The sequence below is a fragment of the Oncorhynchus keta genome, chromosome 30 (genome assembly GCF_023373465.1).
Source record: "Oncorhynchus keta strain PuntledgeMale-10-30-2019 chromosome 30, Oket_V2, whole genome shotgun sequence".
Taxonomy (NCBI): Eukaryota; Metazoa; Chordata; class Actinopteri; order Salmoniformes; family Salmonidae; genus Oncorhynchus; species Oncorhynchus keta.
This window is the reverse complement of record NC_068450.1, coordinates 42,841,960-42,867,729: the sequence shown is the minus strand read 5'-3', so window position 1 is coordinate 42,867,729 and position 25,770 is coordinate 42,841,960. Positions and strand designations below refer to the sequence as shown.

At 42.2% G+C, this 25,770-nt stretch overlaps 1 protein-coding gene across 2 annotated transcripts in view; it reads right to left on the bottom strand.

Annotated features, from left to right (window-relative positions):
- The window catches only part of LOC118363642 (ETS-related transcription factor Elf-1-like), an 89,647-nt gene that overhangs the window by 51,714 nt on the left and 12,163 nt on the right, over positions 1-25,770 (bottom strand). The window contains exon 1 of one of the 2 annotated variants that reach the window (XM_035744712.2): positions 15,705-15,999. The exons of the other annotated variant lie outside the window; for it this stretch is intronic. The gene's annotated coding sequence lies outside the window, so the exon portion shown is untranslated. Of the gene's footprint in view, positions 1-15,704; positions 16,000-25,770 lie in introns of those variants that run through there. 2 annotated transcript variants of the gene reach the window in all.

Sequence of the window (25,770 nt, the reverse complement as noted above, 5' to 3'; positions counted from 1 at the left end):
GTACATTGACAAATTACGTTGAAATAACATTGATTCTACCAGTTTGTGCCCAAATGAACTGGAAACTACTGCTAAAACATGGCCCTCTGAAGCTAATTCCAAGTCCAATGGCACTCGCATGGACTTTTTTAAACTATGCTCCATGGTATGGTTATGAAATAGCACTGTTCCCGCCATCTCGCTCTTTCTCTCTCACACACACACACACACACACATCCCTGATCTGTTTACATGTGTGCTAATACCAACATGTCACAGCACAGGTCGGCAAGAGGAGAGAAAAACCATGCCTTAAACATACCAGCAGCACAACACCCATGCTTCACAACACAGCCACTCATGCAGCAGCAACCTTGAACTAAAAAAAAAGTTGACAACGAGATTCCTGCTTTTTAGCCTCATCAGACGACCACTGCACCTTGAAACTTGCTCTGCATTCTCCAACTGGTAATACATGCAAGTTGGCAAGGCTCACCCTAAGAATCATGGTTCCATAGAGAGGGGCTATCAAACGGGGAGGAAAATGCAGTCAAGATACTTTTGTTTCTCCAGTAGTTGCTTGAGGCAGAGATTACAGCATACCGAGCCTTTATTGAAATTGTGCCCTCAAATCTTGGAGTACTATCAGAACACTGAGGCTTTGGCTCCTTCAGGGAGTGGGGACATGGCTGCTAAGAGCGGTACATACCAAAACAGGTCTGGACACAAGCGGGCTGATGCGTCCACCCATCGTCAGGCATGCTGCAAATCAGCAACACACACACAGTCAGCACACCTACAGAAAGAGGAGCTTAACTCTGCTTCATTGGCCTCAATCTTATCGCAGGCTTGGCCAAAGTTTGGGGTCAAATGCTATAAAATAAAGCTACCACAGCTGTGTTTCTTATAGCTTGGTGAGTGCATGGTTGTCTTATGGTTGTTTTTCATTCAACCTTCCCACAACATTCTGGGAATGATGCAGGATACCCAGCTAGCACATAACGTTCTGAGAACCATATGTATTTTCTGCGGGAATTTCAATACTTCAGCATAACATTTTTTGCAGGTTTCTTCATGGTTCTATTTATAGTCATGTTCTCAGAGCGTTCAGAGAATGTTAAGAAACAATGTTCTTCTGTGGGAATTTCAGTACTTCAGCACAACATTTTCTGCAGGTTTCTTCATGGTTCTATTTAAAGTCATGTTCTCAGAACATCAATCAATCAGTCAAATGTATTTATAAAGTCCTTTTTCCATCAGCCGATGTCACAAAGTGCTGTAAAGAAATCCAGCCTAAAACCCCAAACAGCAAGCAATGCAGACGTAGAAGCAAGAAAAAGTTCCATAAAAACCACAAGAAAACAGTAGTGTTCGAAGAACATTAAAATAATGTTATTTAAAAACATATATTTTGTTCTCTGCGTCAACAAAACTCTCTCTATCCGCCATCTTGTTAAGTGTGTTCAGGTGTTTTGGCCGCACCCGCTAATTGACTACACCTAAACTTAATGAGTACTTATTTCCTTTGAAATGGGGTCTGTTTAAATGGAATATAAATAACAACTTTGTATGCATTAAAAAAACATGGAATGCTAGCTCTATCCTGGTGGTGCAGTGGACTAATTCCATGGCTAGAGATCATATGATTATAGTTTCAAATCTCACTGATGCTGTACCACAATAAAAAAATAAGTGTGTTTGCATGATTAATGTCTAAGCAAATTAATTTCCATGTGTCCTGGCTGTGCTTGGTTTTCAAAACAGTTAACCTAAAGACTTTCAGGGACTATAGTAAAATGTTCGCAGAACCTCCCTGCAACCAAAAACATACGTTCCCAGAACAGGCAACATTTTAATTTCCGTTTAAAAAACGTTCTGTTTTACCGTTCCGGAAACGTATGGCTTCGTTCTCAGAATCAATTGGAGACCAAAAACAGACGTTCCCACAACTTCCAAGAAACCAAATGTGCTAGATGGGACTTGTCTGTGGGCGAAGGAGTTTTTTGCATGCATCCAGAGGCATTGAAACTGAGGACATGGGGAAACTGAAGTGAGCACATGTTCTGTGTCCCCTCAATTTGATGCATTTGTAGATTTGTTCAGTTTTTTTTAAACAATCAATTCAAAGACATTGAATTTGGTAATCAGTGCTGATTCAAACAAATCACTTGCATGACGCCTCTGCCTGCATCTATAGTACTGCATTGAGTAGAATCGTACATTAGGTTCTGAAATTGTGGCATATCTCCTTTGGGTAAATCACTTCAGTTAGAAATCCCACAGATTAGGAGCGAAATTACTTAATTTGCATCTTTAGCAGAAATGTAAAGACTAAGAGTGAGATGTCTGTAAACAGCTAAACAACCACAAAATCAGCTCTTACACTCTGATACCCTCTAAAACCCTGACAGCCAGGACCACTCACACCCTAGACAACTGGGAGAACACTATCTCTTCTTCAAATTAGTTTATCACACTTCAGACAATGAAATACCAGCATAACAGTCTTCACATGAGAACTGGGTCATCACTAAGAAGAAAGTAAGACAAATTATCAGTGAAAAGCAGCAGATGGCTCATATGAAGACTGAGGGGGAGCACGCCTACAGGTCTGGAAAACATGTAACCAGCCCAGGTGAGATATCCCGTCCGATAGTGGTAAATTTCCTGAGTTTTAAGGACAAGATGGTTGTTCTGGAGAGAGCAAAGAACTTAAGAGGGACTAACATCTTCCTCAACAGGAACTTCTCTGCAGCTGTGCGCCAGAGGCAGAAAGAACTTATCCCAGCCAGGAAAGCTGCCACAGAGCATGAGAACATTGCTTACATCCGCTACGACATGCTCATTGTCCACCTTCCCTCCTAAAAGCCTGGGAGGAATGAGAGCGCCAAGCCTCAGGGTCAGTAGCTTCAGCCCCACATCACACGCACACACATATCTCTAATGAGCTACCAAGGAAAGGGCTAAGAATAGCCCATATTAATATTTGTAGCTTTAGAAATAAGGTTAATGAAATTAATATCTTGCTGACATCGGATAAGATTCATATACTGGCCATCTCTGAAATGTACTTAGATAATTCCTTTGATGATACAGCAGTAGCAATACACGGATATAACATCTACAGAAAAGACAGGAATGCCTATGGGGGAGGTGTTGCTGTATATGTTCAGAGCCATATTACCGTAAACTTTGAGAGGATCTCATGTCAAATGTTGTTGAAGTTTTGTGGTTGCAAGTTCACCTGCCTCATCTAAAGCCTCTTATTTTGGGGTGCTGCTATATGCCACCGAGTGCTAACAGTCAGTATTTGGATAATATGTGTTGCAATGCTTGATAATGTGTGTGATGTTAACAGAGAGGTCTATTTTCTGGGTGACCTGAACATTGACTGGTTAGCAACTATCTGTCCTCTCAAGAGGAAGATTATAACTGTGACTAATGCCTGTAATATGACAGAGGTTATCACTCAACAAACTAGAGTGCATATCAATAGTGTTGGATCTGTGACATTCACATATATAGATCATAACTTCACTAATGCTGCCGAGCTTTGCTCCAAAGCAATATCAGTTTCCATTGGCTGTAGTGACCATAACATTGTGGCAATAACAAGAAAAGACAAAGATTCTTGTTGAAGATGTAAAAATGTTTGTTGGTCTGATGTGTATGAGGAAGTGAATCCAGATGCAGTACTGGAAGTATTTGTAAAATGATTCATGCCAATTGTTGACAAGCATGCACCTGTTAAGAAACTAACTGTGAGAACTGTTGGAGCCACTCGGATTGATGATGAATTGAAAAAATTGTATGGTTCAAATAAATTATGCAAAAGAGGAGGCAAACAAGTCAGGCTGCTCACTGATAGGTTGACATACTGTAAATTGAGAAATTATGTGAATAAACTTAACAAAAAAGGACAAATTATATTACCAAACAAGAATAAATGACATAAAACACAATGGAAAAAGAGTACCTGAAATGTACATCATGAGCAGAAAACTCAATTCATCGTTCATTGAAGTTGGTGGGTCATTTTCAACCCAAAAATGTGATATTTCCAATCATTTCAATGACTATTTCACTAGTAAAGTGGAAAAACTCAGAAGTTAAATAACATTCAACAGTACCATCATATGGTTCAAATAAATAAATAAAATGTCTAATAATGAAAGAGAAGGATTACAATTTTGAATTTGGTCAAGATAGTGTTGGAGAGGTGGAAAAACTATTGTTATCCATAAATAATGATAAGCCACCAGGTATAAACAATCTTGATGGTAAAATATTGAGAATGGTAGCAGACTGTTTTGCCACCCCTATATGCCTTGTCTTTAACCAAAGCATAAAGGAGTGTGTGTGTCCACAGGTGTGTAAGGAATCTATAGTAATTCCACTGCCTAAAAATAGTAAAGCACCCTTTGCTGACTCTAACAGCTGCCCAATCAGTTTGCTGACTGTTCTTGGTAAACTGATAGAGAATAATACAATGTAATTTTTCAGAGAACAAGTTACCTATTGACTTTCACCATGTAACTAGAAAAGGGCAGTCAACTTGTACTGACTCAGTTGACTGATGATTGGTAAAAAGAAATGGATAATAAGATGATAGTTGGAGCTGTGTTGTTAGATTTCAAATTCCGGCTGTAACACAACAAATGTGTAATAAGTATAGGGGTATGAGTACCTTGTGAAAGCACTGTACATCTAAAACTAAAAGCATTGTATTTGGTTCAAAACCAATTTTAAGACATAAACCTCAACTAGTGTTGTGCATAAAGAGTGTGACCATTGAGCAAGTTGAGGAAGTTAAAGTCTGAGGTATAGCACTGGATGGGCAATTATCATGGCAAAGTTTTTGTGGATATGAGGAGGTTATAAAAAGATGTTCTGTGTTTTTTACACAGAAATCAACAGTACTAGTTGTTCAGGCGCTGGTCTTGTCCCATCTTGATTACTGTCCAGTAACATGGTTAAGTGCTGCAAAGAAGACCTAGCAAAGAAGCAGCTGGCTCAAAACAGAGAGGGAGCCAAGCCGGTACAGGTCAATATTTGTGGAGCAGCACCGACCGGCCAGGCTTTATAAAGCAGGCCATTTGTTTATGATAGCAGAGAGGAAGGTGCATCATTGATGCAGGAGATGAGGACAATAAACCACATGGCCATAGAGACAAACATGCATTGTTCTATAAGAGGGGCAGAATGGCGATGTGTTGTTGTTCAACCATAGGAGGTGAAATGAATGTAGTCGGCCTACTTTACCGCTGAGTGATCAGTGTGTATGATTCTAGGTGGGAAACCTATATGACACTGTGCGCACACAACATTGCCAAAAAGGTGTTTGAGTATCATGTCATTTTAAAGTACCATCCCGTAATTTCTAAGAAACATGATAGCCTTGACACTGAGGCTACTTTGAATGAAGGGAATAGACAAAAATCTCTTGGGGGCCTGTGACTTCTCCTGATGAGAATCACAATAATACATTTAAAAAATGCATAGGTAAACAAGGAGTGTTGCTTAGGAACAAAGAGACAGAGAAAGAGTGAGCGAGTGAGCGAGCGAGCGAGAGAGAGAGAGAGAGAGAGAGAGAGAGAGAGAGAGAGAGAGAGAGAGAGAGAGAGAGAGAATATACATGTATATTCAAACACACACTCCCAGAGCCGTGAAAGAGTATTTCAATCACACAACCCTCAAAGAGCTACTCTCCGTGAGTAACTCATTTACTTACTGGCATGCATTTCTAAACGTAATCTTTCTGCGAGGAGGATAATGATGTAAATGTTGCCATCCTTCACAATGATGGAAGCTCAAACACTCAATTTAACACGTTGAAGGGAAAAAATATAGAATTACTGTTTTGAGTCAATGGAACAGAACTAATGAGCAGCACTTGAGAGAGTAGGTAGTGATTAAGGTAAACATGAGTTAGAGGGGACAAAGACTCTTTAAATTTCCACTCAAATTGAAGTTGATTGGCAATTTGCCAAGGGAAAGCATCATATGGGAATAATGCTCAAAAACTTGACTGATTTAACTTCCCCAGAGCATCTAAGTGTAACACAACCCAATTTGAAATACAAACAATTAAGAAATCTTAAATAACCTAAATTAAAGAATGTGAAATGTCAGAATAATAGCAGAGAGAATTATTTATTTCAGCTATTATTTATTTCATCACATTCCCAGTGGGTCAGAAGTATACATACACTCAATTAGTGTTTGAGAGCATTGCCTTTAAATTGTTTAATTTGGGTCAAACGTTTCGGGTAGCCTTCCACAAGCTTCCCACAATAAGTTGGATGAATTTTGGCCCATTTACTCCTGACAGAGCTGGTGTAACTGAGTCAGGATTGTAGGCCTCTTTGCTCTCACACGCTTTTTCAGTTCTGCCCACAACAATCTTCTACAGGATTAAGGTCAGGGCTTTGTGATGGCCACTCCAAAATATTGACTTTGTTGTCCTTAAGCCATTTTGCCACAACTTTGGAAGTATGCTTGGAGTCATTGTCCATTTGGAAGACCCATTTGCGACCAAGCTTTAACATCCTGACTGTCTTGAGATGTTGCTTCAATATATCCACATAATTGTCCTTTCTCATGATGCCATCTATTCTGTGAAGTGCACCAGTCCCTCCTGCAGCAAAGCACTACCACAACATGATGCTTCCACCCCCGTGACTCACGGTTGGGATGGTGTTCTTCAGCTTCAAAGCCTTCCCCTTTGTCCTCCAAACATAATGATGGTCATTATGGCCAAACATTTCAGATCAGAGACATTTCTCCAGAAAGTATGATCTTTGTCCCCATGTGCAGTTGCAAACTGTAGTCTGGCTGGTTTGGATCAGTGGCTTCTTCCTAGCTGAGCGGCCTTTCAGGTTATGTCGATATAGGACTCGTTTTACTGTGGATATAGATACTTTTGTACCTGTTTCCTCCAGCATCTTCACAAGGTCCTTTGCTGTTGTTCTGGGGTTGATTTGCACTTTTCACACCAAAGTACGTTCATCTCTAGGAAACAGAACGCATCTCCTTCCTGAGCGGTATGATGGCTGCGTGGTCCCATGGTGTTTATACTTGCATACTATTGTTTGTAGAGATGAACGTGGTACCTTCAGGCGTTTGGAAATTGCTCCCAAGGATGAACCAGACTTGTGGAGGTCTACAATTTTTTTCTGAGGTCTTGGCTGATTTATTTTATTTCCCCATGATGTCAAGAAAAGAGGCACTGAGTTTGAAGGTAGGCCTTGAAATACATCCACAAGTACACCTCCAATTGACTCAAATTATGTCAATTAGCCCATCAGAAGCTTCTAAAGCCATGACATAATTTTCTGGAATTTTCCAAGCTGTTTAAAGGCACAGTTACCTTAGTGTATGTAAACTTCTGACCCACTGGAATTGTGATACAGTGAATTATAAGTGAAATAATCTGTCTGTAAACAATTGTTGGAAATATGACTTGTGTCATGCACAAAGTAGATGTCCTAACCGACTTGCCAAAACTATAGTTTGTTAACAAGAAATTTGTGGAGTTATTGAAAAACAAGTTTAAATGACTCCAACCTAAGTGTATGTAAACTTCCGACTTCAACTGTATGTACTATCCTGTCCTGGATACATACAAGCCATGTATTGGTAAGGAGACAGGCATTATGGATACTGTAGTACATCATGCCCTAAGCCACAGACAGCATTCCCTGTCATCCTCACTCTCATCTCAGCTCAGTCTGTATTGATCCAAGCTGATCTCCGCTACATTACTGTATTAGAGAGGCTGCTTTGGGAGAGCTTAATGGCTGGCAACTTACACTCATCCACTGGCAGCCATTCTCAACCAGGCTCTGTGATGCCATTTTGTGACTGCATTAACATTGAACTTCGATATGGCCAGGGCAGCGTGGATCATTTTAGGAGACATTCTCGCTCAGAAATAAGAGCTGGCTTCTTATGGCATCAGATTATTTTTAGACATGTTTTCTGTGGCAATTTTGGGTACAGTGAGAGTTCCTCCATTAATTAAGTGAATTGTGAGTACATAATTATCAACATATTTTACATTCTACAGAACTATCTCCATCCTTGGCTGCAACCTTTTAGAACCCAAGCCATTAGTAGCTTCAAAAAGGCACAATACAGACCAATCCGCATACAGAATATTTATAATTTCATGATGGCACCATGGTTGTTGTCTAACACATGTGAAGCCACTTTCTCACAACATCAGTCCAAGCAGCCATCCTGTATCTGGTTTTGCCCTTCATACCTCACACTGTTCTCATGTCCTCCCCACTGGCCTTGGCTCTATTCACAACTGTGACATTATTATTCTCAGCTTCTGAAGTTCTGAGCTTGTCTTCTAAAGCATTGAGCAATGCATTTTGATTAATGTTCTGATCTTGTCTGTAATTGTGGGCTATTGCATATGTCTGAGTCAGAAGCCTAGCAGACAAGATCCATCTCTGTACCGGAGTCATGGAAGGTATGGACAGTTTTAATGACGAGCAAGGCTTTGACATTTGAACAGAGGTTCTGAGATAGTCTTTGAAACTGTGGGCACATGCATGTGTCTGGGTGAGGACTCAGAGCACAGCAGACACAGGAGTAGTCTGTGTTCCTGGAGTCATGAAAGGCATAAAAGGCAGGGCACAGTTTTCCACACCACTGACTGCAGAGGCCCACTTCACTCCCGTCCAACCACAGACAACAGTGCAACTGGGCCGTCTGGGAGCCAAGGATCCGAAAACCGTAAAAATAAATCCTTATCTCCCAGCGTCAGAATGGCTGATTGTATTACATGGCGCTGCATTGCAGGCCCAGATGCTATTGAAGACGGCAGTGTAACAGATTGTATTAAGCCAGCTGTGAGCGATACTCTATAAGGAGAAGAAGTAGAAGTTAGAGTTGGATTCAAATTACTGGTTGGTGGTCATTTGAATCCAGGTGTCCTCTCTCTCTCTCTATTTTGCTGCTGAGAGTTTTCCTGCGCTGCAGGAAGTCCAGATGAGCTTCATGATTTACATAAATTCACTGAAAATCTGCGCTAACACAATGCTATATTAACAGTGTGTTATACTTTTCGTGAGGCCTACTTTTGTCCTGTTGCTGCAGGATTCTTTTTGCCACGACAACACTGGTCAAATTAAGATCCGACATCTGTAGTATTAGGCTTGATGTGTCCCGCAGTCAAAGCACTGTAATGTCTTTTTAAGGCATGTTACCTCATTAAGGGTGGGTCTGGACCAATGCAGCTGGAAAGAAAAACATGATGCCGTAGATGCATGTGCAGAGGCCACATAATTATACTGTGCTCTTCTGAGATGTCAGTTGAAGTTGGTGGAAACGTTGCTACTCCACCTACCATCTCTTCACTAAACAAGAAAAGTTGCAAGTAGCACTGATTCATCTGAATGAAGAAGCCATCATTGCTGAAATGAATACATTTCGGGAAAAAACTCTATATTTCTCTTGCCGCCCACATACATGTGATGTTTCCATGATAGACACAGACATTTAACAAGAGGCGCTACTGAACCATTGATGGTTTTTATGGGAAATTACAATAACTTTTATCTTTAAAGATGTGCAACATACTCCTGCAGTGCTGACTTACTTACCAATTTGTAAGTCGCTCTGGATAAGAGCGTCTGCTAAATGACTTAAATGTAATGTAATGTTACTTGACAAGCCTGAGCATATTTGTTGTCCTTACTAAGAAAGGATCCTAATTTTCAAGATGATGGATTCTGTTGAATTTCCATTGTATTTCAGTAAATAGCCTTGCTACCAATAACCCAAGGCACCCTGTTGACACTGCCAACCCTATTCCCAGAGCTGTAAAGATTCCACCTCTTCAGCTAACAGGCCTGATGTTGCATTAACCGAGAACGTTATTAATAGGAAGGTGTGACTTCATCTTCCACACAAACCACACTTTTTTAAATTACCATAACAGGCTGGCTGGGGGCATGGTGGTGGGAATCGAGTGCACCTGCCCATTCGTCAGGGCTAGTGTAGGAGGGAAGGAGGGAGAGAGGGAGGGAGGTAGGGAGAGATAGAGGGGGCTCTGGTGGGCATTTGGTTATGGGGGGAGGTAATAGAGCTGGCTAAAGATCCCGCGAGGCAGAGGAAAAAGAGATTTGGTAGGGAGGTAGATGGGAGCGTGCCGCTCAGAGTGTTCCCCAAACACGAGTCAGATGTGGTCTTGATCACCCTGGTTCACAAACCAAACAAGCCAGTGAAACTGACTATCTTGCATCCCAAAACGTCTCATGATTCTTTGTAAGGCATTTGAACTAGGGATGATAATCATGCCGATATTAACAGTGACTTGAAAATACTGACATGCCTGTGCATTTTTAAATAATTTGTCACCTCAAGCAGATGGAACTGATTAGTGATAGAGGTAACTGCCAAAATAAAGGAAACACCAGTATAAAGCGTATTAACAGGGTATTGGGTCCCCACGAACCAGAACAGCTTCAATGCACTTTGGCATGGATTCTACAAGTGCCTGGAACTCTATTGGAGGGATTCGATACCATTCTTCCGCAAGAAATTCCATCATTTGGTGTTTTGTTGATGGTGGAGGAAAACACTATCTCAGGGGCCAGTCCAGAATCTCCCATAAGTGTTCAATTGGGTTGAGTCTGATGACTGTGACGGACATGGCATATGGTTACATCGTTTTCATGCTCATCAAACCATTCAGCGACCACTCGTGCCCAGTGGATAGGGCCATTGTCATTCTATGGGGGCATAGTCATGGTAGCCAAAATAATGGCCTGCCCAGCATTTTTTACCCTAACCATGATGGGGTGTTAATTGCTTAATTAACTCAGGAATCACATCTGTGTGGAAACACGTGCTTTCAATATACTTTGTATCCCTCATTTACTCAAGAGTTTCCATTATTTTGTCAGTTACCTGTATATAGCTCTGTATTATAGATAGCTCACATAGCGCAGTGGCCGAACAAGATCACATCAGCATCATGAGTCACTGTAATGAAATTCACATCATTATTCCATTGCGAGCAGAAATTCTGCCCTATGTTTCTGCTTCCAGTAATGAGACACCCAGCTCACAGCTCTGGTTCCCCCGTACCTCAGAACAATGGCCTGCCAGTCTCAGCTTGTTTGTGTGTGTGTCAGACAGTTGCGACATTGGGAGAGCTGCGGGTTGCTCAATGGAAATGGAGAGACGAGTATGGAAACGTGATGCAAATCCACCCCTGGGTCAACACAAAGGACCCTCAGCCAGGCAATGCAACGCAAGAAACACAGGGTACTAACTCTTTCAAATGTGGCCAATGTCCACCATGCACTTTCAGCATGAACAGTCAGAAAAGCACAGTTACTGTTAGCCGACTCAACTCAGTTCCACGATTTACGATGGAATTGAGGGTGACGAGCGTGAGCTCCGATGTCATATAAAATGATATATATATATATATTTTTTTTTTAACTACGGATTTCACACAGCACCCACTTTTACCATCAACATGATATATTGCTGAAGGCTATTGATACTGAATGGGTCCATGTATGGGTCTTCATCCTGTTCATCTGGCTAGCTAGAGCCTGCAGCATCCCCCACAATAAAGGAGGGGTTGGGGGGAGTTTCAAACCAGAGGTGTAGAGTTCAGATAACCTCAAGCACATTTTGACCTGTTTCAGCCCATCTTCCCATCATTAAGGCCCTTAGATGTGTGTGTGAAGCCGCTAAACCCCTAAACATTTACATTTTAGTCATTTAGTAGACACTCTTTTCCAGAGCGTCTTAAAGTAGTGAGCAATGTTCCCTTTTTTTCGGCACTAAGCAAATGTCAGGTCTGCTGAGTGCAAACTTGAATGTTGTGAAAATTCTGTGCCAGTTCCGGCACGTGTTTACTGTGAACACTGAGGCTGTACCCACAGTAGGCTACTGTGGCTATTTGATCATAATGTAAGCCTACCAAGAGTGGCCTACCATCAAAAACAATGGAGAAAAACACATCCCATGACATTTTAACATGGCCAATGTGTGGTGTTCATCAATGCCTACATTCCATTACTTTTAATGAAAAAAAAACACATTAACCTGTTTATCCACTTGTCCTTCAGACAAGGAGGTGACTGAAAATGTGTTTGATGCAAGAAACCACTTTACAAAATGACATTAATTATTATTCCCATACAATTATTACAGCGAATCAGACAAATTATGCTACGCTCTGTCTATTGGCTACTTAGCTTATTCAATACCGCCTCAAAATACAACACTTCCCCTTTAAAGACAAAAAAGCTCTTTACTTGACTCGCTTTTCAAAGATGGCTAGAAATGCACACATTTTGTGCTCTTGTTGGAAGCAACCACTCCCCCATTGTTGACTATTGGCTATAACTGGGTAAATAACTCACTAACTAGCAAACAAACAAACTAACAAATGTGCACTACATGCAGCTCTCACTTTGATCTCCAAACTTGAAACCGCTCATACTTTATGCTAAACACAGTCCAGTTCATAGTGAATGGCACAGATCCATATATGGGAATGACTATTTGCATATAGGCCTACTGCAGCTCTGATTCATTATGCCGCACTGGTCTGTGTAGAGTACTGGCCTGAGTCGTGCCTGTCAATGCAATACAATCCTACTCCAACAAGCTCTGCCTACAAGAAAATCTCTTGCACAGTTAGTTTTGCATACTAAATCTTGCATAGTTTGTTTTGTTTATGTCTATTACATCGAAAGTGGCTAATATTGCATTGATTCGATCACAATTCCCACAGTAGAGCGAATCGTTGATAGTGTTAACTAAAATTGTAGAAAGTTGAGTAAAGTTCAATTTTGTTCTTATTTGTGCAGGCTCATATTTCTTCTGTGCGGCAGTCTGAGGGAAGCTGTGTGCAGTTTACAGGGAACATTGGTAGTGAGCGCATATACTTTCATACTGGTCCCCCATGGTAATCGAATCTACAACTCTGGCATTGCAAGCGCCATGCTCTACCAACTGAGCCACACGGGACATCGAGGAAAGGGACCATAACCCAACCTAGAATTGCCAACCCAAACAGGTTCCTGTCACACCCATTACCTGAGACCATGTCATGTCATCCCCATCAATCTGAGAGCATGTCATCCCCGTTACCAGAGATCCCCTGATAGACTATGTGAGAAAGAACATTGTTAATGTGTCATTACAACACTGATGACAAGCCAACAGCATGACACAGAGTGTGCTTATTTACCCGTCAACCGCAATACAGCTCAAACAAACTGCTGCCCTTGGGTCATTCAAAGCCAGCCACAGGCTGGATTGTGAAAGGAGAAAACGTGAACCAGAACAAACCCAACCCTCGATTGTTCCATATGCAGGCATGCCAAGCCTGGTCTGATTAAATCCACCACTCCTCCTCCTCCTCCTCGGCCAGGCCTAATGACCTAATTACAGGCTAAGACTTGTTGACTCTGTATTGTGTGAGGAGCCAACCTGACACTACTGCTTCCCTCCCTCCTTTCCTCCCTCTCTTTATCTCTCTGATGCTCCCTCCCTTGTGACAGAAACTCTCTACAGTCCCTCAATAAGCCAACAATGGGCTGCTCTGGTGTGTTGTGTGTTTGTCTCATGTCATGGCCAACCCTCAGGTACTGTGCCTCATTTACAAGCCAAATCAAGAGGCCAGGGTGAGCACGAGGCAAGATTTGGGTCAGATGCAAATTCGGGATTGGTACGGGGCACAACTGAGCTATTCACCAATGTTCAAACTGGGTTATTGACTCATGGGATTAAATCTAACATTTTCCAGGTGTAGACCCTGATGACCTAGGCCAAAACAGTGACCTCATAACTAGGACTTTTCATGAGCGAGATATAGAGAGGGGTAAGGGGGCAGCCTGGTTTTGTCTCGTTGCCATGATCATCAGCCTGGCATAGCCTGCATGAATCAGGACAACAATCACAGAGGGCTGATTTGGTAACATCAGATCTACAAGGTAGAATGTAAGCTTCACAAATTATATGTGAGAAGATTATTGAGCCAACATTAAGTTAAACTGCTTTATTTTGGGTCTTTCGAGGTCTGTTGGATCCATACAACAAAATATATGGGGCACTTTATTATTAGTGTGTCACAGAGACATTTCCAACTGCCAACTTCAATAAAGGCTCCGTTTGCATGTATGAATGTTGTTTAAACAGTCCCATGTTTGCTCAGTGGCGTGTGCACAATGTGTTGTTTGGACCATTTCTGAAGCTCATGAGCAGTTTGTCAGTGCAGAGCATGTTTCTGGTGAAACAGGAAGCAGGCTTTTATCTCTGCTGCAATTTTTAGCAACAGAAACCTACCACAACTGCATAGAAGATAATGGTGGCACAACACCAGCTTTTTGTCATCCCCCGTGAGTTGCATTGAGTACCTGCTGATCCTCATCTGCCTTACAGAATGAGCAACATTCGTGCAGGGCTCCAGTGGCCTGATTAAGTGCTGATACGCACGCCTGAAATCAAACAGCAGGGAGTGGGGAGGAGCACCTTCTAGAATCTAGATACTATAGCAATGAATTACTTTTTAAAATAAAATATTCTAGTGGTAGGCTAGAGCCAGACCAAAGCAAAGTTAGTGAGAAGAATGCATAACCTTTTCAGAATAATGGCCTAAGGTCTACTCAGAGTTGCCATGAAAGATAATTACAAGTTTTTCTACACCATGACCAACTGTAAACTCTCATATGGGCTTGGTCGGGGGGGACTTGCAAAACATGCTTCCCTCCCTAGCTAAAGCGCGCCATATATGGCAATGACTCGAAGACGTGACATGGAACATACAAATGATCATTCTCACAAACAATATATCTTTCATTGCAAATAAACCTCGATAGAATCAAAGCATACATTTATAAAAACACTGCTTGAATCTACTTGGCATACCTCAACAAACATATTGTATCTAAGGTGTGTCAAGAACATTGAGCATCACGCAATCCACCCTTTAGCCAGAATAGATTCCAACCCTACGCTCGCAAACAACTGCACTGGGGTCAGACAGGCTGGGGTCGGACGACTCGTTCAATCTTCTCGGTATAACAGTTGGGATAATGGGACAATTCAGAGTACAATGCATTTCTCATCCCTGGATTGAGGTACGTTTTCTGAGCCATATCTGGCGCCACTGTGTCTTAATCTAAACAGGATCCTGTCCGACCCCAGTGCAGCTGTAAGCAAGCATAGGGTCAGAATCTATTCTGGCTATCCACCCTTTCACATCTGAACGGCGTCTTTTAAGTCTGAGCTCAATGTCGGTCTACATTTTTACTGGAAAAGGATGAAAGGGTATAAAGTACGTTGTAATAGTGTTATAAATGATTACCCGGTTTTATGAAAGGTGTTTGATAAAGTTTTAGTGCTGCCCAAAACAAAATTGTCACTGACAGCAATGGGTACATGTCTTGGTTGGTGTCTTTAAGAAAGCGTGTTATGAAATGTGTCACGTATGAAAACACACAAAACATGCCACAAAAGCGGAGCATTGAATTGTATCAACATGACATTTTCTTGCCGTTGACTTGCCATCTTACTTTTACATGTCCTTGTGACACATTTGCAATGTAGAAAACCAAATGAGGAACACATATGGGAAACACATAACCCACATAAACAACTCTAATTGGTTTGAACCACCTATTCACCCATAAAGAAGCAAAATAGCATCAGAAATCCAAAGAAACAGCTCAGTCACTAACCTCAAAGACAAGGGGCTTGGGTGTCGAACTCCATGTTAACAGTAGAACACATGACAGATCTAAGTGACTTCAAAAAACTGGGGAAAGGGGAAAAAGTGATACCACTGCAATTTAGAAAAATAATCCAAGTTAGGAAGTGCCTCCAGAGAGCAGAGGGACACAGTGCTGTACAGAACGTGTGGAACACTGACCTGCCCTCTACCTGAAAAAGCGAGGCAATGGCTGCTGTTTGAAATTTTAAAAAGGAGAAGTGTAGTGAAGCAACTTGCCTTGGCTCTCCCTGTGAGTCATGTAGCTCGACATCCATTGGTGGGTGAGCCTTCACGCAGAGTGGCTGCACCTGGCCAATCGCAAGTCAGGGTGGGCCCTGTATGCAAATCCTTTCAGGTGAGTCACGGCAGGTGTTGGGGATTGGCTGAGGGATGGATGTGGGGGAGGGGAGAGCGAGGACGGACCAACCAGTAAGCCACACCTTGAGCAAAGTTTTTCCTGCGGAGGAGTGCTGGGGTGGAAGAAGGGTGCTGTAAATGCATAGTTTAGTTTACCATTGGTCTGGTATGCATTCGTTTGAGGACACTTGGACTTTGACCAACCACTATAAAGCAGTCTTGTCTTGGTCTGTAAGGAAAATGGTTCAAGGCATACACAAGACATGGGACACACTTGAATGTAAAAATATGGGTCAGAGAAGAATACAAGCTCATTTTCATCCTTAAGTTTTCAAAGCAGAGTTAGAAATGAGTTTTGAGGTCATTAAGGCAGAGTAAATGAGACAGTAAGAGGTAAATCCAGGGGAGTTGCTCTTGTGGCAATAGAGGCCACCATAAAACCAACTTTTTATGGGGCTTCACTGGAAGGTACAAGAATAGTGGGCTATAAAGCCCAAAGCAGTCTCACCTGACCACAATTAGACATCAGAGGCAGGCCACTGGTCTTAGCTAATGCCTCAGCACAAGTGGGTCTATAGACCCCCTCCTCCCCCCTTGTACCCACCTGGATGATATAATGCTAATGCATATGAGTGGCCGTACTCGCGTACACACAAATACAGATACACACACACACCATGCCCCAACTCATCCTGCGCTGTGCTCTGATGTATGGGCCTTGAGATAGCTTGACAAAAAGGAGCTGCATTTGATGTGGTCAACTTTTCACTAACTTGTTTTTTTATTTGTTTCACTAACCCCTTACTCCTTGACCTGCCGCCACTCCCCCAGAACTCTCTCCCTCTCCCTCTCTCCCTCTGTGTGTGGGTGATTGTGTGGGCAGAGACAGGTGCGCTGGAGTTAGAGCAGATCCCCACCAGCTGCAACCTGTTCTATAATCAAGACCTCTACAAATACTCAGCCCTGCCACTTCCATGCTGCCAGATCATAATCTCTGCTCAGTCAGTCTACGTTTCTAGTCATTTGGTACTATTCAGATCCTGTTGTGCCTGTTTTCCTTGCCTGTTTTTCTCTCTGCTACAGTTCTGCCCGCTCTGACTCTGGTCCCTGTCTCCAGTCCCACGTCTCGTCATCCTGCTACTCTGACCTGGATTCCCCACACTACCCTGTCTCAACCCCTCTCGCTCCAACCTCAGCCTCCGCACCTGCTTTCCAGCGACCCGCCCGAGCTTCCCCTGACCTGCACTACATCTCCCCCGTGTGTTTCAATAAATACCTTGGTTACTTCATCCCAGTCTCCTCATCTGAGTCAGCTCTTGGGTTCCCCTGTTTCACTCTGCTTAACAAACCCCAATCTGAGAGCATTGTGCTCTGGTCTCGCATCTATTAAGACTGTGACTCCAAGGTTTAAAAAAACCCAGGGTTGTTAGATGGTGAGAGATGCAAACACACCAACACACACCACACACACATGAACAAGAGATCATTATATAAACCCTGAAGATAAACAATTATCTTTGTGTCAACCCTAATTGATCTCACGACCATGGCTGGAGCCTGGTGGAAAGTTGCTTTAATAATTTTGCAGTAAATAGTGTGGATGTGCTGATTATTTTCATTAATCTGTGAATAGTGTCTGGTGGTGCGTTTCAATTAGGATTTTTTGATGGCAACGTGACTAAGAGAACATGGGGTTAAGGTCTCTCATTGAGAAAGTTGAATTGTCTTACCAAATATGAATCAACATATAGGTTACAGTGTACAAGCAAACTTAAGTATTGGTAGTATCTGGGTGTGATACTACAGCTTGGATTGATATCTATAGTACTTCTGTGAGAAGGCCCAGTAATCCATTCCCTCTAACTTCCCCCCAACAAAGATGCCAGTTCAGATAGTAGACAATTACATTGACTTTTTAATAGGCTGTTAATTGAAGTCATTTGCATAAACAAAGCAACACACTAGTAACGGGTGGTGGGATAATTGACTTCGCTGACAAAAAATGTATGTTAAAAGGAGAGAAAAGAAAACAGATGAGAGGGAAGGTTCAATACACACTGAGCTCATGGTTGGCACAGATCGCAGCACTCCATTATTCTCTACCGCAGTCTCATTAATGCACATTTTTTTCCACTTTCTGCCAGCACCCATGCCAAAGACTACATTATCCACCATTGCAGTCCCCACTGTAGTCCCCTTCATCTGCAGAGGGAATACGATGATAGCTCGGCAGACGTAGGTCTCAGAAACTATTCCATTCCATCTCTTCGTGTCAGAGGACTGTCACTCTGTCTCTGTCTCTGGTGGCTATTTTCCTCAGTTCAGCTGTAGGCCGATATTACTTGCACCGAATCTTGGGTCTGGCTGTACTTTCGCCGTGGAGAAAAATTAAGTATTTAAGCTAGATATGGACGCCAATATATCAAGCCTCTTGGTGTGTGTTTCGTTATTAGCTTGTGAAATGTCATATGTGTGCCATATTTTATATTAAGCACGGTAGCTAAACGTGCACAATCATATAATGAAGGCTAGGACGTGAAACATATGTATACAGCAAGGTCACAGGGGAAAGGTGACGCGCAGAAAAGGCTATAGGAAGGGAAAAGCTACAAATGGAACAAAAAGTTAAAAAATCCAAAACGTGCTCATTGGGGTAAAAGTAAGCTGAAACGGCAATCAAGCCAAGACACAAAAATGAGAGTGTAGAGGGTAAGAGACAGCTGCAGCCTTTATGTGAACAGAACGCAACCATGTGACCTCGCTGACTAAGTGAAGAGACACATTTTTCCTTTGTAGGCTAAAAAATAAAAATGGCTAAGAGTCATATATTGCTGCTGTTGCATATCAGAGTCCAACGAAAACAGAGAATAGCCACAAAAAGGCCACATTTTCTGCAGCATGTCCTGTTAAAAAGCAGACACAGCAACACTTCGCCTGAAGATCTGTTTGTTTCAAGTTGTTTCACTCTCTTTCAAGCAAAATAATTCAAAGAGAGGCAGAGAAATAAAGACCTGAATCACAATAATGTGGGTCAAAGATTAAACTGAGTCTGTTTTCGCAGAGCTAGGTCTAGTGCATTTTCGACCTTGTTTTGTCCACTTGAACATTAATCAGCTGACATAACTTATCTAGACATGGGCAAATGCCTTGCACATATAGGCACTCACTACCCAATAACGTCAGCCGACACAGCTATATGTGGTACACCCTGGCTCTGACATTTTCTTTTTTACATTGGCCAGTCCTTTCCAGCAGTTCCAGCAGCTATGGTGGATGTGTACCAAGGCCAGTAGAACACAGTACTTCTCATCTCAGCTCAGTACTATGAAGAGTATAAATCTGAGTTCAGGGCCTGATTGAAGACTGGAAATAAGCCTAACCTTGAAGGCCTGAGATGTGGAGCCTTGTGAAGGACAAGCAGTGCTGTTTGTGCAGCTCCGAGGTCAGCTGATGGCCGTTCCATGAGTGACTTAGAGTTGGAGGGGTGTGTCCTCTTTGGGCCCTGGTCAAAAGTAGTCCACTAAACAGGGAATAGGGTGCCATTTGGGACATAACCAAGGAAAGTCCTCAGCCAAGGCTAACAGGGCCAAGATAGCAGCCCTCACGGGACAAACCGGTTAAGGTGGAGCAGGAGGAACAGGCAGGGATGCATTCCAATGAGCCCAACTGACATGGACAAAGAGGTACAAGTGCTGTAAACACCACAACACACTTGTAAATGACCATGAGAAAAAGTTGTTAATGTTACTTGGGGCAGACTTGCTTCGAACAATGGGTGATAAAAAGCTAAATCTGTGACGCGCTGTTGGAATATTTTCATACGAACACCAGACAGTTTGTTTGAGGCCAATCACCCTTAGGAGACAATCAATTCTCGTCCACTAACTCTTTCAACCAACAGCTAATTGGAAGATAACAGATTGTCAAAAAGATTATGCAGCTTTGGTCATTGCTACGAACATCCTCACACTGTGACCAACCAGGACTGGGAATGGTCAACTCTGACTCACAGCAGTGACTGTGGATGATTGCAATGACTGCAGCCACACAGAACTAACAAAGAGAGGGGTGTAGGCATTTAGCTGAATGGTAATGCATTAAATCCACATAGCCTACAGCTGAGTCACTCACTCTCTCATAGACCAGTACGGGAATTGAGCTCTATTTATCCAGGTTATTGCGACATCAGAATATTCCGCTCATGTGATAACATGTAACAAGTCCTGGGACTTCCTGGTGATGTTTACATGTTATTTTGTGCGGTACTGCAGCCGTACACAAATAAAGTGGACAACAAACATAAATCTTCTGTTCATAGCTGTGCATATTTGGAGTACATAAGAGCAGAGCGGAAGGAGATAAATGCATTTTTACAGGAAGGACCAGACACATTACCGTTAAGGTATCACATTAAACATTAAACACACATGGCAAGGCCAACATTCCAGACAGTCCGCATCACACCTCTGTCAACAGAATCCGCTACCTGTAGTCGGGAAAAAAACTAGAGCTGTCTCCACTGAGGCTAACTGACTGACTTTCTCATCTTTAACCGCTTGTCTAATGTAATCTACACGGAGTATACTACAATTAAGAACACCTGCTCTTTCCATGACTAACCAGGCGAATCCAGGTGAAAGTTATGATCCCCGTATCGATGGCACTTATTAAACCCACTTCAATCAGTGTAGATGAAGGGGTGAGAACAGGTTGAAGGAGGATTTTTAAGTCTTGAGAGAATTGAGACATGGATTGTGTATGTGTGCCATTCAGAGGGTGAACTGACTGACTGAAATATTTAAGTGCCTTTGAACGGGGTAGTAGGTGCCAGGAGCTCCAGTTTGAATGTGTCAAGACCTGCAATGCTGTTGGATTTTTCATACTCAACAGTTTCCTGTCTGTATCAAGAGCGGTCCACCACCCAAAGAACGTCCAGCCAACTTGACACAACTGTGGGAAGCATTGGAGTCAACATGGGCCAGCATCCCCGTGGAATGCTTTTGACACCTTGTGCAGTCCACAGAGTCCTGTTCTGATGGGAGGTGCAACTCAATATTAAGAAGGTGTTCCTAATGTTTGGTATACTCAGTGTATACCAAGGGCATAGTGATTGACAGCTGGAAGGACTCAAGTTTCTTCTCATATATACAGGGGCTTTGCCGTTAAGAGAACTAAGCATTTTTGTTTCACATTCAGAGTATATGATGCCCACAGTCTTTGAAAGCGTACTGTTGAATGAATACCCAATAGTAGAGTGTTGATATTAAATCATTCAAATATCAGGCCCGAAGGAGGGACAGTCTGTGACTCTAGAATTCATCACATTAGCCTATATGATGTGGTGACAGACACAGGCTACATACTGTAAATGCTTCTCAGTGTCGGTGATGAGCTGCTAACTGGCTCACAGATGCTGTAAGCTCTCTATTTAAGATGCCATTACATTTTACACATTAACTTGTTGACGCTGTGGATCAGCTGAGTGAGGCGAGTTTATTCTCTCTCCTGGGAGGCAGCTCATCAAACACACGGTCACAGACACACACTGATAATACTCTGCATGTCAAGCTTTCATGACAGACATATTAGCACTCCTCTGACCAGCATACAGTGCCTTGCGAAAGTATTCGGCCCCCTTGAACTTTGCGACCTTTTGCCACATTTCAGGCTTCAAACATAAAGATATAAAACTGTATTTTTTTTGTGAAGAATCAACAACAAGTGGGACACAATCATGAAGTGGAACGACATTTATTGGATATTTCAAACTTTTTTAACAAATCAAAAACTGAAAAATTGGGCGTGCAAAATTATTCAGCCCCCTTAAGTTAATACTTTGTAGCGCCACCTTTTGCTGCAATTACAGCTGTAAGTCGCTTTGGGTATGTCTCTATCAGTTTTGCACATCGAGAGACTGAAATTTTTTCCCATTCCTTCTTGCAAAACAGCTCGAGCTCAGTGAGGTTGGATGGAGAGCATTTGTGAACAGCAGTTTTCAGTTCTTTCCACAGATTCTCGATTGGATTCAGGTCTGGACTTTGACTTGGCCATTCTAACACCTGGATATGTTTATTTTTGAACCATTCCATTGTAGATTTTGCTTTATGTTTGGATCATTGTCTTGTTTGGAAGACAAATCTCCGTCCCAGTCTCAGGTCTTTTGCAGACTCCATCAGGTTTTCTTCCAGAATGGTCCTGTATTTGGCTCCATCCATCTTCCCATCAATTTTAACCATCTTCCCTGTCCCTGCTGAAGAAAAGCAGGCCCAAACCATGATGCTGCCACCACCATGTTTGACAGTGGGGATGTGGTGTTCAGGGTGATGAGCTGTGTTGCTTTTACGCCAAACATAGCGTTTTTGCATTGTTGCCAAAAAGTTCAATTTTGGTTTCATCTGACCAGAGCACCTTCTTCCACATGTTTGGTGTGTCTCCCAGGTGGCTTGTGGCAAACTTTAAACTACACTTTTTATGGATATCTTTAAGAAATGGCTTTCTTCTTGCCACTCTTCCATAAAGGCCAGATTTGTGCAATATACGACTGATTGTTGTCCTATGGACAGAGTCTCCCACCTCAGCTGTAGATCTCTGCAGTTCATCCAGAGTGATCATGGGCCTCTTGGCTGCATCTCTGATCAGTCTTCTCCTTGTATGAGCTGAAAGTTTAGAGGGACGGCCAGGTCTTGGTAGATTTGCAGTGGTCTGATACTCCTTCCATTTCAATATTATCGCTTGCACAGTGCTCCTTGGGATGTTTAAAGCTTGGGAAATCTTTTTGTATCCAAATCCGGCTTTAAACTTCTTCACAACAGTATCTCGGACCTGCCTGGTGTGTTCCTTGTTCTTCATGATGCTCTCTGTGCTTTTAACGGACCTCTGAGTCTATCACAGTGCAGGTGCATTTATACGGAGACTTGATTACACACAGGTGGATTGTATTTATCATCATTAGTCATTTAGGTCAACATTGGATCATTCAGAGATCCTCACTGAACTTCTGGAGAGAGTTTGCTGCACTGAAAGTAAAGGGGCTGAATAATTCAGCACGCCCAATTTTTAAGTTTTTGTTAAAAAAGTTAGAAATATCCAATAAATGTCGTTCCACTTCATGATTGTGTCCCACTTGTTGTTGATTCTTCACAAAAAAATACAGTTTTATATCTTTATGTTTGAAGCCTGAAATGTGGCAAAAGGTCGCAAAGTTCAAGGGGTCCGAATACTTTCGCAAGGCACTGTACATCCCAACACAAAGCACAAATTCAAATGACAGTGTAGGCAAAGAGAGGGCGACAGGCTGCTATTGTCAGTGCCGTTTAAGATGAGGGAGGACAATTCTAATTTTTTGTGAGCATGGCCTTATTTCTACAGCATATTGGATGACTGTCATTCATATTCCATTCACCCAGCTCAATGTAATATCGATAGGTTTATGCTACTACATGACACAACATTTTTCCCTATACCCATCATGAGGTTGCTACAACCTAGGTCATGGATGGAAGTTTACAATGTCGTTGCACAGGTTGAGAGAAATTTGAGTAATCAAGGTGACAGACAGTGACACATTCAATACTGCCTTACACACTCTTGTCTGCACCTATCTGATCTAGGGTGTAATCATTAGTCTGTTCCATTTTCTTCCGTTTAAGAAAGTTTTTCAACAGAATCGGCGGAATGAATAGACCACTGATCACACGCACATACAGTTCACTTTCATAGCAGCCACATACAAACAGCATGATCACTTTGATCATTGTAGTTATAATTCCTGCTTGCATCTACGCTCTCTCCTCCTCTCACATTTCCCTTTGCTTGTGGACTTCAGCGCACAACATATCAGCTGTCTGTAACAGTGACCAGGCGAAAAAAACTTTCCAAGCCAAACCTTCATATCATAAGCTCTACACACAGCCTACATCGTTGTCACCATATTAGCTAACGTGAAGGTCAACATAGCTACTAGAACTAACGCATAGGTAAACCCGCTACAATCATGGAGTACAGTCAGCAAGCAGTTTAGCAGTTACACTGGCAGGCCCCGTTGGCAATAAATGAGTTAAATGAAAAGCTTACCTTGACTTGGAAGTGTTCCAGTGTTGGATATTCATCGCCAGCTAGCTAACATAGCATCCCTTTCTGTTTGAGCCGGGTGTTTGAGTAGGCTAAACTAGCTAGTTGATTTTGCTAGCTAAGTCAAAATGAAAGTGGTAAAAAATACAAAAACCATAGCTAGCTCTCTCCAACTTGCTTCTCCTTAATTTTTTAAAGAAATTAATTTGTTCAAAATTGTTCAACTATTGTCTTTCTCTCTCTTGAGTCAAATCCTCACCACATTTTATCCACTGCAGTGCTATCTATCTGTAGCTTATGCTTTCAGTACGAGATTCATTCTCTGATCAATTGATTGTGTGTACAATATGTAAGCTCATGCTGCAAGAGCACTGATAGGTTGGAGGATGTCCTCCGAAAGTTGTCATAATTACTGTGTAAGTCTATGGAAGGGGGTGAGAACCATGAGCCTCCTTGGTTTTGTATTGAAGGTAATGTACTCAGAGGACAGAAACTAGCTGTCCTCCGGCTAAACCATGCTGCTACCCTACAGAGTGATGTTGAGGCTACTGTAGACCTTCATTGCAAAATAGTGTTTTAATCAATTATTGGTGACGTGAATATACTTAGTATAGTTGTATCTAAAAATAAATATAAAAAAATATTTTTTTTTTAATGAAGTTCCCAGAGGAGGATGATCCTCCCCTTCCTCCTCTGAGGAGCCGCCACTGCTATTAATTTGGTTAGTTTAGCTGGCTGTTGCTTGAGGATCACCCTAGTAGTCAAACCACCACCCAGCAACCCCCCAATCTATTCAAGCATCGGATACACACTGTGCCTGCTACATTGACTAAAAATACCCACGCTACCTATGCATGGATCACATCAGTATCAACAAAAAAGTAACAGGCTGAGTGATTCTACCTTGAATTTGCACGAATCAAATACAAATAGTGTAAAACGGTGGCGTGTATTCATGGATGCCAAGGGAAGCCAGGTTTCCTCGAATTGTATTTTTATTTTGTATCTTTCATCTTTATGTGTTTCATAAATGTCCTTCAATTCACAAGAGGCTGAATGTATCTCACCGGAGAAAGCATCCAAGTGAACGAAACAGCGCCCATCTATGCTGTCTGGTCAAAAAGCGCATGAGATTGTTGCCACCTGTAGCACTGAATGCAAGGGTAGCCAGCAAGCATTTGGCCTCCCTTGATAATTTTTCAAATACAATAATAGCCAATCAGCGTTGAGCTAAACTGAGTGAGCTCAGCTGTGAATGGCCCTGGCGCAACAAAAAAAAGTGTAAAGGGAAGCCAGTTTTAGATTTGGCTTCACATCAATCACATTGATTACAAGCCAAACGTCATTGACAGAAAACTTGAATTGTTGCATCTCGTTGTGTTGTTGTCTTCCGGTAGCCCTTTCCTAAATTATCCATTGATGGAGATAGGGATATGGATTTGTGGTTTTACTTAATTCTCCGTATTGGCCAATGATTATAATGGCAATTCTGATCGAACCATACATTAATATATTGTGCCCATGGCCTGAGAGGATGGAAGTTCAACAGATGTAGTAACATTAGGCTAACGTTAACTAGCTGGCCTGGCGCGTCGTTGCCCATGAAA